Source organism: Condylura cristata, unplaced genomic scaffold, assembly GCF_000260355.1.
Source record: "Condylura cristata isolate star-nosed mole 26May11 unplaced genomic scaffold, ConCri1.0 scaffold00027, whole genome shotgun sequence".
NCBI lineage: Eukaryota > Metazoa > Chordata > Mammalia > Eulipotyphla > Talpidae > Condylura > Condylura cristata.
The window spans coordinates 19,437,736-19,456,061 of NW_004567128.1; positions in this window are offsets into that span (position 1 = coordinate 19,437,736).

Genomic DNA, 18,326 nt, shown 5'->3' on the forward strand with positions numbered 1-18,326 from the left:
AATACCTTTGTGATTTTGATTGGATTACATTGAATTTGTAGATCATCATAACTACTGTGGACATTTAAACAATATTAAGTCATCTAATACATGAACAGAAGGTGTCTTTTGATTGATCTGTGTCTCTTTTAATTCCTTTGTACATTTTATTGTTTTCAGTCTACAACTCTTTCAGCTCCATGGTTAAGTTTACTTCTACAAATTTTCTGGGTTTTCATATGATTATAAATAGGATTATTTTCTCAATTTCCTTACAAATTGTTCTTTGCTAGTGTACAGAAACACAACTGCTTTGTATCCCATAAATTTGCTAAATTAATTTATTAGGTCTAACATATTTTTGTGTGTGTGAACCACTTAGAGTTGTTGTCTGCAAACAGAATTTTACTTCTCCCTTTTCTCTTTAAATGTCCTTTATTTCTTTTTCTCACCTACTGTTGTGGCTGTGGCTTCCAGTATTATATTGAAAACAAGTTGATGAGTGACATCCTTGCTTTATTGTGATCTGAGAGGAAAAGATTTTGGCTTTTGGCCTTTATGTGTGATGCCAGCTATGAAAATTTTCTACATGTACTTTACTATGTTCAAAAAATTTCCTTCTATTCCTAGTTTATTGGTACTTTTATTATGAAAGGCTGTTGAATTTTTAGTGCTTTTACTTCAGTTTTTATTGTTTTTTTTTTTGTACCTCTGACTTGATCATATTAAATTATCTGTCCTGAAATTTACTTGTTATTTATTTTACTTGATCAAATCTACTGTTGTGCCATTCTAGTGATTTTTTTAAGTTCAGTTTCAGTTATTATAACATTTAGTTCCAGGTCTTCTGTTTAGTTCATTTTGAGCGTTTCTGTTTCTTTGTTTATATTTTTATTTTGTTTGTGCGTTGTTTTCCTGATTTCACTATTTGTGTTCTTTTATAGCTCATTGAGTTTATGTAAGACAATTATTTTCAATCCTTTGGTGATTTGTTTACAGATGTCGGTTTCTTTCAGGTCAGTATCTGGTGATTTATTTCATTTCTTTGTTGGAACCATAATTCTCTGATTCTTCGTATACCTTGATAATTTTCTTTGCTGAGACTTGGGTGTCTGAAAAAAATCCAACTTGTCCAGTCCTTATTTACCCACTTCTTATAGAAGATTATTGATCAAGCTACCTAGAGATTCTAGGAGCCTCTGAAACATTTTCTAAGTGTTTGCTTGAGTGATTTCCTAGCTATCCATATTTTCCAATTTCTTTTTCAAGAAATTCTAATCTCTTATTCCCTCTGGTATCTATTACCGTTCTCTGGGCTGTATGGTGCTGCAATAAGAAACCAGGCTCTTCTTTGGTTTCAGCAGTCCTCAAACTTCAACTGTAATGTCTGACAGAATTCAGTATTTCAGACAGTGCCACAGAAAGCTGGAACGTTGAGTGTGATTTCCACCTTTTTAAAAATGGACTTATTTATTTTACATTGTATTATTTTCAAAATATATACATTACATCAGTGTTCATTATTGTACAATGTTTGAGTTCTCCTCTTAAGTGTAGACCCCCATAGAATCCCCACCATCAAGTCACCCATGAGCCATCACCAAGGTCTCTTTTGTTCTTCCTGTCCCGTTTCAGTTCCTCTCCCTCCTCCTCCTCCTCTTCTGAATGTCTCCAATTTATAGTTTCACGCCAGTTTTTTTCCCCCAACCTTTTTTTTTATTTCCTGATTAATTTTCCACTCTTTTACTCTCAAAGAAAAGAAAAGTCCTGAATTGAGCATTTCCCTCCAATTGCACAGAACTGTGCTTCTTTAGGAGAAAGGCTATCACCGGTGAAATGCAACAACTTTTTTTTCTCATTTCAATGTCACTGTTCTTACTTTGACCTATTCTGGGGCTACTGAGCCATTTTAACTGGTATCTGGCATTATCATAAAGGCTTTCTATACAATGTTGTTAAATTGGTGTCTCTGTAGGGAATGAATTCTGTGGCTTCCTAATCTGCCATCCTGCTGACATCACTCTAAGTCTCCATTCAAACCCCTGGGAGAAGAGAAGTAAGATTTATATAGTGAAAAATTATTGTAATAGCTAGCCTTTCTCGAATGTTTGCTATAAGCTTGATCTATGGTATATAATGAAAATTTCATAACAACATTAATAAGGAGTCTAAATACAACTTCCCCCTGTTTACCAAATAATAAAACTGAAAGGGAGTTTAGCAGAGTAACCTTAAGGAGCCTTTCTAGTCAATAGTAGGGATGGGATTTGCAACAAGGAAATCTAACTCCATGGTCCATGTGGTTAACAAGTTGCTTCAGAGCCTTTATTATTTGAAGCTGTGAGGTAAAATAAATTCCCTAAACAAAGGGGGAAAAAACCCAGCTTATTTAATTTAGAAAGTTAATATTTATTTTATTGCTTAACATCCTAGGAAGCCAAAAAGTCACCAGTAGTAAAGCATTAAATAACACATTGTGACAATTCATAACATAAGCATGAAAATACATAACATTTTTAGAAGTTTGTAGACTTTAGGAGAGGATGAATCTTTAACTTAAAGTTGATTGAAACCACTCAAATTGAAAAATGGATCTCTACTACTTTCTGCATGAGATCATTGATCTGCTTTTATAGCAGTCCTGGGCCCCTTCAGGAAAACTGATTAAAGCGTATTGACAATCCCAGATCTCTTTAGTTAAATGTAATCTCCATGCATTTCCAGGAATACTTTTCCAAACCAAATCAGATATAGAGGTTTAGGCTACCTTAGCACCCACCATGATAGCTTCATGTTGGGCTCCACAAAACTGGTCCCATCCATCCCTTTCCTCCCCCTCCCCCATAATATAGTGTCCAGAGTTTTGCATTCTGGATAGTTGTTTTCACGTTGAGATGTCATATTTTCTTGGGGTCTCACTTTGCTATATGTTATATATAGTTTTCCCATTTTGTTACTTTAACTCTTCCTATAGTTATTCATTTTTGCCTGTTAATTTATCAGAGATTTGAACTATTTTTACTTTTCCTGAAGATGGCGCTGTGGTTTCACTTGATTTGATTTTAGTTTTGTCGGCTTCCGTAGGTGCTCAGATCTGGTTTTGCCAACAAGGTCAGAGAGACCTGGAACCGTCCAGCTGTTTATGTGACTGAGTTGGGGAAGAGGACTTGAACTTTGTGTGCACCATCAATATCCCTTTTCTCTGGGTTCACTAGCACAGACTCGGTAGTCTATACTATCAGTGCTCGTCCTAAGATTAGCATCAGTCACAAAGAGTTAAGAAAAATGGAATGAAGTCCAGAGTATTTTCTTTGATCTTATCTCTACTGGGATCCTAGCAGCTTTGGAACACTGTGTATCCTCAATATTATTTCCCCTTGTTTGAGTAGGGGTGCCTCGCTCCCATTTCTGCTCTCCCAAACCCAGCCTCAGGCTGAGCTGATAGCATGCTGTCTGTGTCCTGTGAAGCTTACCTCAGCCTTCAACGTGCTCATCTCCACCCACCTCCCATTTGATGAAACATAAATTTCCTCATTGTTCCCTCTGTTGAAATCGGCAATCGTTCATGGTCTCCAGGGCTGCCCAAACCTACTCCTAGCCATGGGAGTCTCAGTGCAATGTTCCTCGGGTCGCCTCTCAGATGTTACCTTAGAGAGTGAACCCAAGGACTTCCTCTGGCACCATGTCCTTGACTTTCAGTCCACATTAGGAAGAGGCCAGGTCATCTTCATGTGAAGAGACCCACCGCACTGTCCCAAATGTTGACTTTGTCTTGGTTGCTTCCACAATGTTGGATTATTTTGCAGGCCCCCGGAGTCAAAGCTAGTGCAGGCACCGTCACTGTCTCTATGCCACACCACATTGACATTTGTTGCTGTTTCTTTGCTGTTGTTTTGTGCTTTCAATACTTCTAGTAAGATTGGAGAGAAGACTGAAAGGCCACTGACCAGATATTTTCATTAGTTATTACATTTGTCCTGGGATTCCCAGTATGTAGAAAATATGAATCACATATATCACATGTTAGGGAAGCCAGTAAAAACACACAGATCATTCTGGGTCAGAGTTAAAAAAAAATAATGTACTTCTCGTTAATAATTTCTATCTTTCATGTTTATTACAAAGTACTTAACTAATTGACAAACTGGTGACTCTCCCTTTCTTCTAATTCTTTATATTAATTGTGTCAGGTAAAACTCATTGCTGAAGTTAAATGAATAAAAAAATCAAATCAAGTATGCTAATGCATGGTTTCTAATAAATAAAGCTTAAATGATAAATTTAAATGAGTATACAAATGCAAAAGAAAAAAATCAACAATAGAACAAAATTTCAGTAGGACTTCAGATATGATTATCCACTATCATTGAGTAAAGTTCAGGACTCATTATTTCTGAGAAAAAGTAAGAATATGCATGAGAGAAACCAGAATTAGTCACTGTCTAGTTCTTCCTACTCCTCCATTAAATATTAACATTTCAATACACTTAAAAATTAAAATGAATGTTGTTTTGTTCATTCCATAGGATACTTCCTCTATGCATTGAATGCCATTTGATTTGCCTTCATAATCCTATGTAAAATAGTGTGAGAATGTTTATTATTAATTTTAATATCAGTAGACAAGACTATGGCTGACTCGTTTTTAGGTTACTGAGAGGCTGTCAAAGCCCTAAGGATATTTAAGTCTCTGCCTCCTGAAATATACACTCAGCAAAAGAATAAAATTATTATTGTGGATATGTCTACATGATACTAAAATAACAGATTGATTTAGCTTGAAAACTACATGCACACTTATAGTATTGTATACTTAAACAAATATGAACTGACAGATTTTTCATATTTTCATTTTAATTTGGGTGTTGTGAGAATAGAGCTGAAGTGTGACAAAGCTCAAGATAGTAATTGTAATTCAGAACAGTCAATTTTAGAAAGCACTTATTGTGTTGATAATCCACACGTATTGTACTTTTGACACATACTTATTAAGAAAATTTGTTTCCTACCACTTACGTCTGTCCTTTTAAAGGCCATTATGTTCAATCATTTGCTATCTCTGAGACACAACAGAGTGTGAAGTGCCACTAATTTCTTTAGAGGTAATATTTTCAGAGCCATGCATAGAAGATAATTAGGAGCTTCATTCAGTGAGGACAGTTTTCTTTCTTTGTGTTTATGTACATCTAAACTATAAAGAGTGTGTGTGATTCAGGGATATGGTTTGAGTAACCAAAGAATTTGTCTCTTTCCCATCTTGGACATCACCTTAATGGTGGAACTTGGAAGTGTCCTCTAGTCCTTTTCAGTTTGCTCAACTTTAGAAGAAGAAGCAGAAAGAATATCATAGGGTAGTCTCCAAGAAAAGGGGAGGTTCCAGGTCCCCAGCCCTACACAAGGGAGGGAGAAGCTGAGCTGAGAAAGAGAAGTGACTGGGGAAGTGACTGAGAAGGAAGAAGGGAGCCAGATGAAGGCCTGGAGGGGGCACATTGGAGCAGAGAAACATGAGAAGAAGCTACACTTGCCTCCTGATCCTAGACTGGATGAAACAGATGTGGGTGAGAGACCATGGGAGGTTAACAATGGCAACTTTGATCTTGATTTTTATTTTACTCTTTTCCTCTTAGACTTGTCTGGCTGCTTCTGCCCCTTTCCTGTGGGTCCCCACCAGGAGGTGCCTTAGACGTGGGCAGGATTTCAGGACTGAGAGGGCCTGCTTTGAGCCAACCCTGTTTAGGTGGGCATTTACCCAGGAGGGGATGCGTAACTTTGGGTCCTTGATTTAGAAACTTTATTCTTTGTCTTTTCTGTATTGCACACTGGTAGTATTAAGGCTCCTTCCCTTTAAAAGTCTTCTATGTTTTGTCTTGATGCGAAGCATAGCAGAATCTATTTAGACCAGCAGGTTTGAGGGTTCTGGCATGGCTCTCTCTCTTCCCTGGAACAAGAAAGGAAAGAAGGCAGAAAGGAGGGAAGAAAGGAAGGAGGGGAAGAAATAATGGGAGGAGGCAGAGAGAACCGTGGGAAAGAAAAGGGAGGGAAGAAAATGAACAAGTATGGAGGGAGAGAGTAAGAAAATAATAAGGTTACAAAGGGACACAATTATGGAATTCACACTTGTCTTTTGCCTGACTTTAACTTTCCACTTAAAAGGAGTCATTTCCACTGCCTTCATTCAGCAATGTATTAGACACCTACCATCTATAAATGTCCGGCATCTAGCCAGGATCTTTTCATTTTGGTACTTCATCCTCCATTTCTTCTGCTTTAATCCTTTTCTACCTGCTCTCAGATCTTCCCCATTGGGTGGCAGCCTGTTGGAAAGGAAGATGACCTACAAATTATCCTCACAGGGGCATTTTTCCTACTAGTGTTTCCCTTCCTCATCTGCCGGAACATGAACTCACCACACAAGAGTTTTGCAATGTTGTCTCTGTATTCCCAGGGATTTAAGCAAGGAGACACGAAGTGCTGGTTTGGGCCAGTACCTAGTTTATTCTATTGTCTGACCTAGTGTGATACATCTGTTCCCTAATTTACCTCAAGGTGATTAAACTGTAAATAAATTCTGACTCACCAGAGCTTTTCTTTTTTTTTATTCTTTTTTAAAGATATATTTATTTATGCTTACACAACTGGGGTACAGGTCAGAGATACAGGGACAGTGAGAGACAGAGTGGGGAGCAGAGCAGGCAGATGTACTGAAATACACTGCTGAGGGGAGCAGCAGAGGGGAGCAGCGGGCGAGGCATGAGAGGTCTGCCACACCATGTGGATCACCTCCCGAAGCCCATGGATGAAACTCGCAGTGAAGCAGCTGTGGCTTGCTTACAGTGCTGTGCTTTAACCCACTGTACCACCAGGGAGGGCCAAGTAAGCTTATTTTATATCGCAGCTTATTTCATAGTTTTGGAAGAAGGGTGGTATTTCCATGAGCAGGCTTGGAAACGCTCTGGGAAATGTTTTCATACGCCATCCTGACAAATCTCCCAACAGTCAAATATGCTGGCTTCCTACTCCCTGTTAGGCTGTGTTCTAAAAGCAGAAACAGGAGGTAGGAGACAATTTGCTGCCTTTAAAGGAAGGAAGGTTATACTACTCTAAATTATTTTGTTCATGCACATCTATTAAGTTATTTTTGGTAGACAGACAATAAGATCTGCCAAAGGGTTTGAGATGGATATTGGCTGAATAGGGCCCTTGAAGACTCACATTCAGATTTCCATAAAAGCAAGTTTCAGATCATATTCTAGATCTAGCCATTTATTAATTACTCATTTTCTAGTGTCCATAATGCAGTTCATAGAACTTAGGAACAACACTTGATAATTAGATTTTTATAACAAGTATCCTAGATGATCCTGAAACACACAGAAGTGTGAAAACCACTGCCACAAGCTGTGCATACATTAGAGCTAATGCCTGTCTTAGCTGCCTCCTACTTGATCTTGGAAGCTAGAGGAAAACAGAAAAGTGCTTCTGGAACAACTCCCAGGGAAGGTAACATTTGATGCAGATTGTATATGCATTACACATGCTCTTCAGCTTTGCTTATTTTATGAACATAGAAATGATCTGTGGGAGTCCAGCAATATGGCAGCAGAGTAAATGTACCATACTTGCCTTCTTCACATGGTCACAACCATATTACAATAAAACAAGGATAACAACCCATGAAAGATAAATGGATGGCATCACATACATCATGAGCAATGGCATGGCAGTATGGGGAGGGGTAGAGAAAAATCATGGGCCCTCCCTGGTGGCGCAGTGGATTAAAGCACAGCATTAAGAAGCTAAACCACTTCAGCATGAGTTCGATCCCCACCACAGAGCTGACCCACATGGAGCGGCAGACCTCTCCTGACCTGACTGCTGCTCCCCTCAGCAGTGTACTTCATCAGTCGGCCTATTCTGCTCCCCGCTCTGTCTCTGGTGAATCCTCTCACAGCCCCTGCACCTCTGGCCTGTACCCCAGTTCTGTATGCACAAATAAATAAATCTTAAAAAAAATCTATTAAAAAAATCATAGCCGAACTGCATTTAGAATAAAACCCACAAGCGGAAGGGGCAGCTGCTATATGGAATCCCTCTCTTTTGTTTGCTCAAGTACACCCACTCATGTAGGGAACAATAAAAATCAGGGACTTCTCTGGAGAAGGGGTCACAGAGTCTGTGTGAGGGACAGTATGTGCACCACTATGCTTAGAGTGGTAATTAGTGGCGTAAGCCCGAGGTTCCCAAACCAGAACAGTAGGACCCCAAACCAGAACTGGGGTACAGGCCGGAGGTGTAGGGGCAGTGAGAGGATTCCCCAGAGACAGAGTGAGGAGCAGAACAGGCGGATCCATGAAGTACACTGCTGAGGGGAGCAGCGGGCAAGACAGGAGAGGTGTGCCGCGCCATGTGGATCAGCTCCCTGGCGAGGGATCTGAACTCATGCTCTAGTGGCTGCAATAGCTTCACAGTCCTGTGCTTTAACCTGTTGTGCCACCAGCGAGGGCCCAGCATATACATTTTTTAAGCACACTTGAAATATTTTCAAGATTAAACCATAAATTGGAAGACAAGTTTGTTATCAATAAAAATACAAAGCGTGAAATCATAACAAGTGCCATAATGGCATAAAACTAGAAATACATTATTTTAAAAAATAGTAAAACCTTGAATATATGGAAACTAAGTAACATGCTTCTTAACAGTGATTGGATTTGAATGAAAATTAAAGCAGAAATAAAAAATATATATTTATAAATCCTCTGGAACATTGATTACTTTCAGAACAAATAGAAGAAGAAATAAGAGATTTCTGAACTAAGAGACTGCTACCCTAAACTAGATTGAGCTTCCAATCAAAATTTACTTTCAATTTGAAAGATTATTTTTTCCCACCACTGAGTTTTAATGAAACCCAAACAACAAACATTAATTCAGGGGCACAAAGTTAGGAAACGTGTTCTCCCTCCTGTGATTGGTGGCTGTACCCAGTAAATATTTCTCCGCTTACCATAATTTTGTTTTCTTTATTGGACACAAATTATTCAGTAATTATCTAACATCTATACACATTGTTAAGTCTGGTTAGTAATACTCTATCTACAATTTAGCATATTTAATATATTTAAATTAGTGAATCCTATGCAAAATAACTCGTAGTTGGGTAAGTAATATAATATATACCCAGCAATACAATGATTTGACATAGGCCAATTTGGTCTTGTACAATTCTTATGTTTTAACAATGCTGCCCTAAAGTTGATGGTAAACAAGAATCACTGCGTCCCCATAAACTTTTGTCAGAATAAATGCTGCCACATTTGCAGACTAATCTATCAAACACTAATTATCATGCAGGCATAAACAGTTCCTACAATATGCTCTAAGGACCCCCTTGAAATGCAAATTTTTGTTCTTTTGGATATTTCAACTACCTCCTTTTTTTTTTTTTTTACCTCCTTGTTTTAAGGGGTCACTCCACACAGACCCAAAGCCACACAGAGACTGAAATCTGTAAACATAATTATCATCACCCCATATCTTTATACCAGGGATTCACAAATGTTAAAAGCCTGAAAACCAAAAACAAAAAAGGAAAACACAAGTAAAAACATGGCAAAAAAAAAGAAAAAAGAAAAAATAGAAGAAATGTTTCCTGACAAAATAACTCGTAGTTGGGTAAGTAATATAATATATACCCAGCATATGTCCTTCATAGATAATGTCACATTATCTATGTCCTTCATAGATAATGTCACATTAACCTTCCAAATATGCGCTTTATTAGAGAATAAAAAAAGTCTTAGAATCCCAGTCACTTCCTGAACCAGTGGCATTTGCTGATATGAAATTTTACTCTACTGTATAAAACACATTAAATGGTGAACTATTCTTGGTTAGGTTTTTGACTGTGGAAGAAGATAGACTTCTTAAATTCATCACTAACTAACATAAAAAAACCACTTCATCTTTCATTTTGGATAAAAGATGTCACTTTCAAAATTGTCTTCACTCTTGTTTTTACCCACTGTAAACAATTCAGTCCCTTGCTGGATGTGAAAATTCGAGAATTTATTTGCTTATTTATATATTAAAGACTGGTAAAAGCGAAACATTTTATAAACACTTACTTGAAGGTTTGCAGTAGAAAATGGATGTCCATTGACTGTCCAAATCATAAGGACAGATTTGGAATTCAGGGGTGATAAACCTTCTAGAAGTGAATTTCAAAGGTGTTACCAATAATATTTGTTATTTTTTCAATTTCATCCAATGAATTTGGCAAAAATGTGCATGAGTTGGTGTTGCAATATGATAACAACAAAAACTTCGGTTTAAATATGCATCATTTGTCTGCATTAACATTCCTTCCAGCTGATGAAATTCCAGGAGCTTTTAAGGAATTAAAGCCACATTTGCCTGAAGCCAGCAAAATTACGGACTAGTTCGAAAATAATTATATGCACAGTAGGATAAGACATGCAATGGTGTTGCTGCTTGATTACCAGTATTGTTTCTGCCAATTATGTGGTCTGTATATGAGTGCATGCATAATGAATTTCCTAGTGCCCAAAACAACACAGAAGCATGGCACAACTGATAGGAAATTTTAATAGGTAATCCTCCTATTAGTGTTTATCTAATCAAAGAATTTTAAAAAGAGCAGTGCCAAAAAAGGAATATGAACATATCCAAGCAGAGCCTTGCCCTCCTGTTAAAAAAAAAAAAAACTATTTTAAACGCAAGAATTTAAAATATGGTTAACGATTACGAAAGTCTGTTCACTTTTATGGATTATCTCCATGCAACTGCACATGATATATTTGTTCAGTACACTTTTTCATATGTAATTTTGAAAAAGATTTAATTATGCATACAGAACTGGGGTACAGGCCAGAGGTTCAGGGGTGATGAGAGGATTCACCAGAAACAGAGTGGGGAGCAGGACAGGCTGACTGACAAAGTACACTGCTGAGGGGAGCAGCGGGTGGGTCAGGAGAGGTTTGCTGTGCCTTGTGGGTCATCTCTATAGTGGGGACCAAACTCATACTGAAGTGGCTTTAGCTTCTTAGTACTGTGTTTTCACCCGCTGCGCCACCAAGGAGGGACCCTCATATGTAAATTTTTCAATTGGTGGGGTTGTCGATTTTTTTTAGCTTTTTTCTACTATTTAAATTGCTGCAATATTTTTTTTTGAATGTGCCTTCCTATGTATTTCACCTTTGCATCATTTTTAATTCTGTAGTTGTAAACTCTACAAAGACTTTTAGAGTTTGAATTCAGATTGTGCATATTCCAAATTTGACTGCACAAAATCGCATTACCACAATGTTGAATTTGCATGTACATAAGAGGATAGGAACTTCCTCAATATATAACTGCATGTTCCAAGGATACCCAGTGACCCTAAATTGTTAGGGAGAATAATACATTTTGCATGTTCTAAAAAGTGTTCAGTTAAACATACACACAAAGCCAAAGAAAGCAGACTTTTTGTGTGATACATCTTTAATTGGTGTGCATGGAGAGGAGGGAGAAAAGAAAGCATTTCAAATAACAGACGCTCAGTATAAAGATCTAAAAATTAAGCATCCCTTTGTGATTATAGGCTCAGCAAAATAGACTTGGCCCAAAGCAGGGCAGCTAAGGCCAGAATGCATGCCACAAGCCTTAGGCACCACAGCGAGGAGCCACAAGAAAAGAATCAAGCAGGTTCCAGTGTTGGAAAGAAGAGAACCAACATTAAAATAGATATAAATATATCACCAAGTCAAGATAATGGCTGCTATTGTCTCTGCCACATGCTGAAGTACCAGGAACTTTTCCACATGTCTCCCTGCCAAGAGTCTCTCAGCCACATCTACCATGCGAGTACCACTTCTTCCTCATTCGGTCCATCTTTATTCATAGTCACATCACTTCTTCACAGTTGCCCATTCAGCATGGCATGCTGGGAGTTATAGTGTCAGGTGGCTGGATATGAAGTGAAGAGGGGAAATGGTGCCCTTTCTCTGTGCTGCGGTGCTCCTTTCCCGTTCATAGATGCACTCCATAACAAATAAATGAAATTTCATGGAAGGTAAAGTTTCTCCAGATCTGTTTTATCATACAAAGTGGCCCATGAAGCATTTGGTCAAGTTTTTGTTTCTCAAAATTATTCCCTTTTAGAAACGTAAATAAATGTCTTTTAAAGAACTTTTAAATTATTTTTTCCAGTGCTCTGTTTTTGGGAAGGTTACAGGAAATGGAGAGGTGCACCCTAGAACCCCTAAACCTGCCTGCTTTGAGTAGGTTCTGCCATCTGCAACTTCAAGACAAAACATACTTTACTGTGTAAGGCCTTTAATGGAAAGGAACGTCAGCCAAGCGCCTAGATGAGTAGTGGAAATGTTTTTTTTCCCCTCCTATTAGTAAGTAAAATCCAACCTGCTTAATTCTAAATACCTCATTGACTTTATTAAACAATTCATGAATCAGGCAGCACCCCATGTATAACAGGGTGGTCTCCAGGAAAAGGGGAGGTTCCTGGTTCCATGCCCCACCCAAGGGAAGGTGGAGCTGAGCAGGGAGGAGAGGAGACTGGCAAAGAAGGAAGCAAGGTGGAGAGCCAGAAGGAGGCCTGGAGGAGGCACGTGGAACAGAGAGACAGGTGAAGAAGCTGCATTTGCTCCTCGGTCCTGGACTGGGTGAAACAGATGTGGGTGAGAAACCCATGGGAGGTTAACTATGGCAGCTTTTATCTGGATTTTGACTTTCTCTTTATCTCCCAGACTTGTCTCCCTGCCTCCAACCCTTTTCTATGGGTCCCTGCTGGAAGGTGCTTTAGACTTGGGGCAGGCTTTCAGACCTTGATTTGGGCCAATCCTGTTTGGGTGAACTTTTACTCACAAAGGCATGGGTGCATTGGATAACTTTGGGTAACTTTGGGTGCTTATTTGGAAACTATCTTTTCTGTATTGCACACTAATCATATTAAAGTTCCTTTCCATTAAGAATATATGTTCGGCCCACCCTGGTGGCGCAGTGGGTTAAAGCACAGCACTAAGAAGCTAAAGCCACTTCAGCATGAGTTCGATCCCTGGCCCTGGAGGTGACCACATGGCGTGGCAGACCTCTCCTGACCAGCCTGCTGCTCCCCTCAGCAGTGTACCTCGACGATCTGCCTGTTCTGCTCCCCTCTCTGTCTCTGGTGAATCCTCTCACCCTCCGCACCTCTGGCCTATACCTCAGTTCTATATGAATAAATAAATCTTTAAAAAGAAAGAATATATGTTCTGTCTTGATGCAGTGGATGGCAGAAACTGTTTAGATCAATCGGGTTTGGTGGTCAGTGGTGCCCCTCACCCTGCCCTGTAACCCATCTAGCAACTGAGGTGCTGAAAGAATTTGTATGAAATGGCAGGTTCTTTCCTCCAGAAAGGCAGAACAAGGATTCAGGCAAAGCCACCTGCTAAGTGTAATCCTCATTGAAATGGCAGGATCCAGGTTCTGTGGCCCACTCAAGGGTGGAGCTGAGTGGCAGGGGGAAGCTAGAAAGGACTAGGAGAAGGACCAGGGAAGAAGGGCGACCTGGAGGAGGCTTGGGGAGAAGAGGGACAGGTGAAGAAACAGCCACAGATATCTCTCAGCCTTGGACTAACACCAGAGACTTAGGGGACATGGAAGGAAACACTTGAAAGAGACAGAGAGGTGTGTGAGAAACCCGTGGGGAGGCTGCCAATGGCAGCTTTTATCTTGACTTGGATTTTGATTTGGTTCTTTTCGTTCCAGACTGCCTGGCCCCTTCTGCCCCTTTCCTATGGGTCCTCACCAGGTGCCTGAGACTTGTGGCAGGATTTTGGGCCTCATCGCCCCTGCTTTGGGTCAGTCCCATTTGACTAGGCATTTACCAAGCAAAAGGGCAACTTTGGGTGTTTCATTGAAAACTATTTTAACTATATTCCTTCTCTTCTTCTTCTTCTTCTTCTTTTTTAATATTTATTTATCTGTGCATGCAAGAACTGGAGTGTAGGCCAGAGGTACAAGGTGAGAGGATTCACCAGAGAACAGAGTGGGGAGCAGAACAGGCAGATGAACCGAAAGATACTGCTGAGGGGTTACAGCAGGCGAGACAGGAGAGGTCTGCTGCGCCATGTGGGTCAGCTCCCTGGCAGGAGACTGAACTCAGGCCATAGTGGCCAGCCATAGCTTCACAGCATGAGATCTGACCCCTGTGCCACCAGGGAGGCTCCTATTCTTTCTCATCTTTATTGCTCAAAGTGGGCCCATGTCCCCCAAGTCCCTCTTTCTTCTGCAGCTTTTCTCCTCCATCCCTCCTTCTCCAGTCCTTCCCCCAGTCTTTTCTAGTTCCCCTTTGGTGCTCAGCTTCACCTTCCCTTAGGTGGGGTAGGAAACCTGCAGCTTCCCCCTTTATGGATATATAAATGGTCAAATAACTAGTGGGAATTTTGGCATCTAGGGTTCAAGTCATTATGACAAAATCAGAACCCATTATGATATATTTTGTAGGAGTGATCCTGAGTAAATTTAAAAAGTAGCTTTCAGCTTATCCATCAAAGTGAGGTGCTTATGTCATGTGCTGCTTATGCTATTTTGTTCAATGATTAATAAATTTTGGGTTTTTTTTTGAATTTATCATCTCTACATAAAGCAGTGTTTAGAGAAAATGAGAAAGAAATCAGCTACTAACTTCAGTGATCAAAGCTTAATGTTTTCAATAGTTTAATCTACATTTGCTGAAGTACAATACTGAAGACGTGTTAAAGTGTGTTCACTCTCCAGTTATAGATTCCATGTATCACAATTAGGCCTTTTTTTTCTTTTTCTTTTCTTTTCTTTTTTTTTTTTTTTTACAATATTAAGGATAAAAGGAAATAGCAAACTCACCAGTTGAGTTTCTCTTTACTTTTCTGTTCCCAAGGCTAAACAATTATCAGACTTATGGTTTGTCTTGAAACTATTAAAACATTAAAATATTTTTATTTTATTTAAACGTTTGTTTTATGCCAAGTGGATCTCAATATTTGATGCTTAACCTTTTTCTATTCCACATCACACTCAAGACAGTTAGGCTGTGTACTTTCCAAGTATGGCCTCATTGGATCCTCAAAACTTCATGTATTCTTATTCCCATTTTGTAGAAATAGAAACTGAGGGTTAGAGAGATGTCGCTGAGTAATCTTGTACCAGAGCAGAGTTTGGAACCCAGATGCTGCTTCTAAAGCCTCCCAGAGATGTAGGGGAGGGTTCTAATATAGTGTGATGGTCAAGTCTGAGCCCCAGTTTGTGAAAACACGCTATTACTCAGTGTTCCACATAAAGTTTGGGCTGAATAGGTATTTGATGAACAAAGAAGCAATCGTTTTTAACCAAAATTCACTTTGGGGTGACCTAGTGAATAACTGATTTTGCAGGCAAAATTGTTTATAGTACTTTTGTGTGTTGACTTGCAAATTTTGGGGAGCAGATGGGACCAGATCTTTGAGGTCTGCTTTTTCTTCCCTCCACTCCTTCCCCCAGAGACCTACCAAGACTGAATTTTTCACAGCAAACATTCCAGGAATGAAAAAAAAAAAAAGACCTATCCCATAATGACTCATTGGGATGAAATGAATGCTTGGCAATTGAGATAATTTGGAAGCATCATTTTATGATACTGCTCTTCAGAGATAGCAATGAGGTTCCTTTATTTTAGAATGGACATGTTACTGACAAATTATATCCCATTCTTAGTAAAATTTCCTAAAATGTAAAATAATGTTTGTACCAAGATATAATGATATCCTATTTAAGAAAAATTCACTTTCATTTATTTAAAAATGATGATAAATTGGATCTGACATTTGAATAATACTCTAATTTAGTAAATGTAAGTTTTTCCAGAAGTCAATGGTTTAAAACTGTGCTCAGCACAATAGTTCTATTCACTCAAAGAACAGAAGCACTAAATGATCTTTGAGGAGCCCTCAAAACCTCTTTTTTATGATTATATTTAAAGAAGTGTTAGTCATTTAGAGGTGTCCACACTAGATAAAAGGAAGATGTGTGGTGCTGAGAATCCACAAACTGATACTCTGATTTTAAGATTTTTATAATGAGCGAGGAATCAGGAGCAAGTCGAGATGATTTTAGCAAATCTATATATTTTTCAAGTCTCCTATATTTTACATGAAGAGAATAAATTTAATCATTTCTAAGATTACTCGCAGTTATACAAGTCTACACATTAATGTATTTGTATCTCATTGCATCAAGATGATTTTGGATTACTTCAAAGTTTATAGTTTCAAAGTTTCAGATCAACCATGTGAATAAATATAGAAATGAATCGGTGGGTTTTTTTTGTTTTGTTTTGTTTTGTTTTTTTGTAATTTACATACCTACACACCTGTTGTGTGAACAAACTTCCAGGCTGTATTTGTACAAAAATATAATTTAGGTAAGCAATAGAATGTAAAGATGTATTTGTACAACAAACTCATAGTGCATGTGACCTGAGAGTTATATTCACATAAAGATGCCAATAGTCTATGGAAAAGAAAACTTCTTCAATAGATAAAAAGACTATGTCGTTCTTGCTCCTGAAAGAAAATACCACATATGGCTAAAAGATTTCATCAATAGAACTAAAGAAAAAAGGAGTATTTGACTGCCTCAAATAGTTTTAAATAATCATTTGATATACTGACCAAAAGTAGGTTCCCATCTGAGAAATCTCACAATTTAGAGCACTCATTGTTGACACTTATCAGGATATTTTCCCAACATCTTTTCATCCATTAACATTTCCAGGGTCTTCCATCACCATCTGGAGAACAAACCAGGTTATCCTGTGAACAACAGCATCATGTGAATAACATGAGATGGCAGCAACACTATATTGTCCCTGGCTGAGTGTGGCATGATTTGAATATATTCTGGACATTAACTGTTAAATATCTCAGCCAGGAGGGAGCAAGAGGAATTAGGCTGTGGTTATAGATACATGTATTTTGGGGTTTTAAAAAAGATTTTGTTTATTTACACATACAAGAACTGGAGAACAGGTCAGAGGTTGAGGGGTATGGTGTGTGAGGATTTACCAGAGGCAGAGTGAGGAGAGGAACAGGCAGATCGAGGAAGTACACTGCTGAGGGGAGCAGCAGGTGAAACAGGAGAGGTCTGCTGTGCCATGTAGATCAGCTCCCTGGCCAGAGTCGGGCTAGCGCTGCAGGAGCTGTGAATAGCTTCATAGTGCTATTCTTAACCCCTTGCACCACCAGGAAGGCCTGATATATGTATTTTGAAATAAGGTTTCACAAAATGTTTCCTAAATCAATTAATCTATTGGTAGGGTTGACTGGATTAACCACATTTCCCCTACTTCCTTCTGTACAGAACAACTTGCCTCCCTATAGCCATTCTTCCACGTGAGATCCAAGATTAACTTTAATAGGTTGCTTCCCAGATTCTCCCATGTAGGATCAGCTGCTTCCTTCCTTAGCATCCAGTAGGGTGTTACACAAGTCTCCCCTAGAGCACTCTCATGCTGCATGTAAATACGCATCTTCTGCTCAGATTTGATTAACAGTTGTTCTCTGGAGACACAGTCTTAGAGGGTAGTAAGAAATGAGAGAGTGACAAAACACTATTACATAAATTGGAATCGGAGTGTTGAAAATTACTTAACAAACTACAGTATAAAAACTAGTCAAGGGCCCTCCCTGGTGGCATAGCAGGATAAAGCATAGCACTATGAAGCTAAAGCCACTTCAGCATGAGTTCGATCCCCACCCCAGAGGTGACCCACATGGCGAGGCAGACCTCTCCTGACCCACCCACTTCTCCCCTCAGCAGTGTACTTCCTCAGTCAGCCTGTTCTGCTCCTCACTCTGTCTCTGGTGAATCCTCTCACCACGCCCTGCACCTCTGGCCTGTACTCCAGTTCTGTATGCATAAGTAAATAAATCTTAAAGAAAATAAATAGCAGGAGTAGAATGGACCAGGTGAGAAAATAATAAGAATAATGAACAGTCATATACCAGAGACATTTTTGGGGGGTGGAGTGGGGAATGGGATCAAACGGGAGGAGGGGAGGGGAGGGAAGTAAATAGGATTATGGTAATGGCACATGGGTGACTCGGTGATGGGAAACCCATGGGGATTACAATTGAGATTTTAAAAAATGTACAAAATGATGTAAAAATAAAATATTATATAAAAAAACTAGTCGAGACTATATTTCAGAATGGAGCTCAGAAAAGAAAGAAAATGAAGACATCAGGGAAGGAAGGAAGGGAGAATAGAAAGGGGAAGGAAGGAGGCAAGAGGAGGCAAGGGGGAAAGGAAAGAAGGAAGCTGAGAAGAGAGAA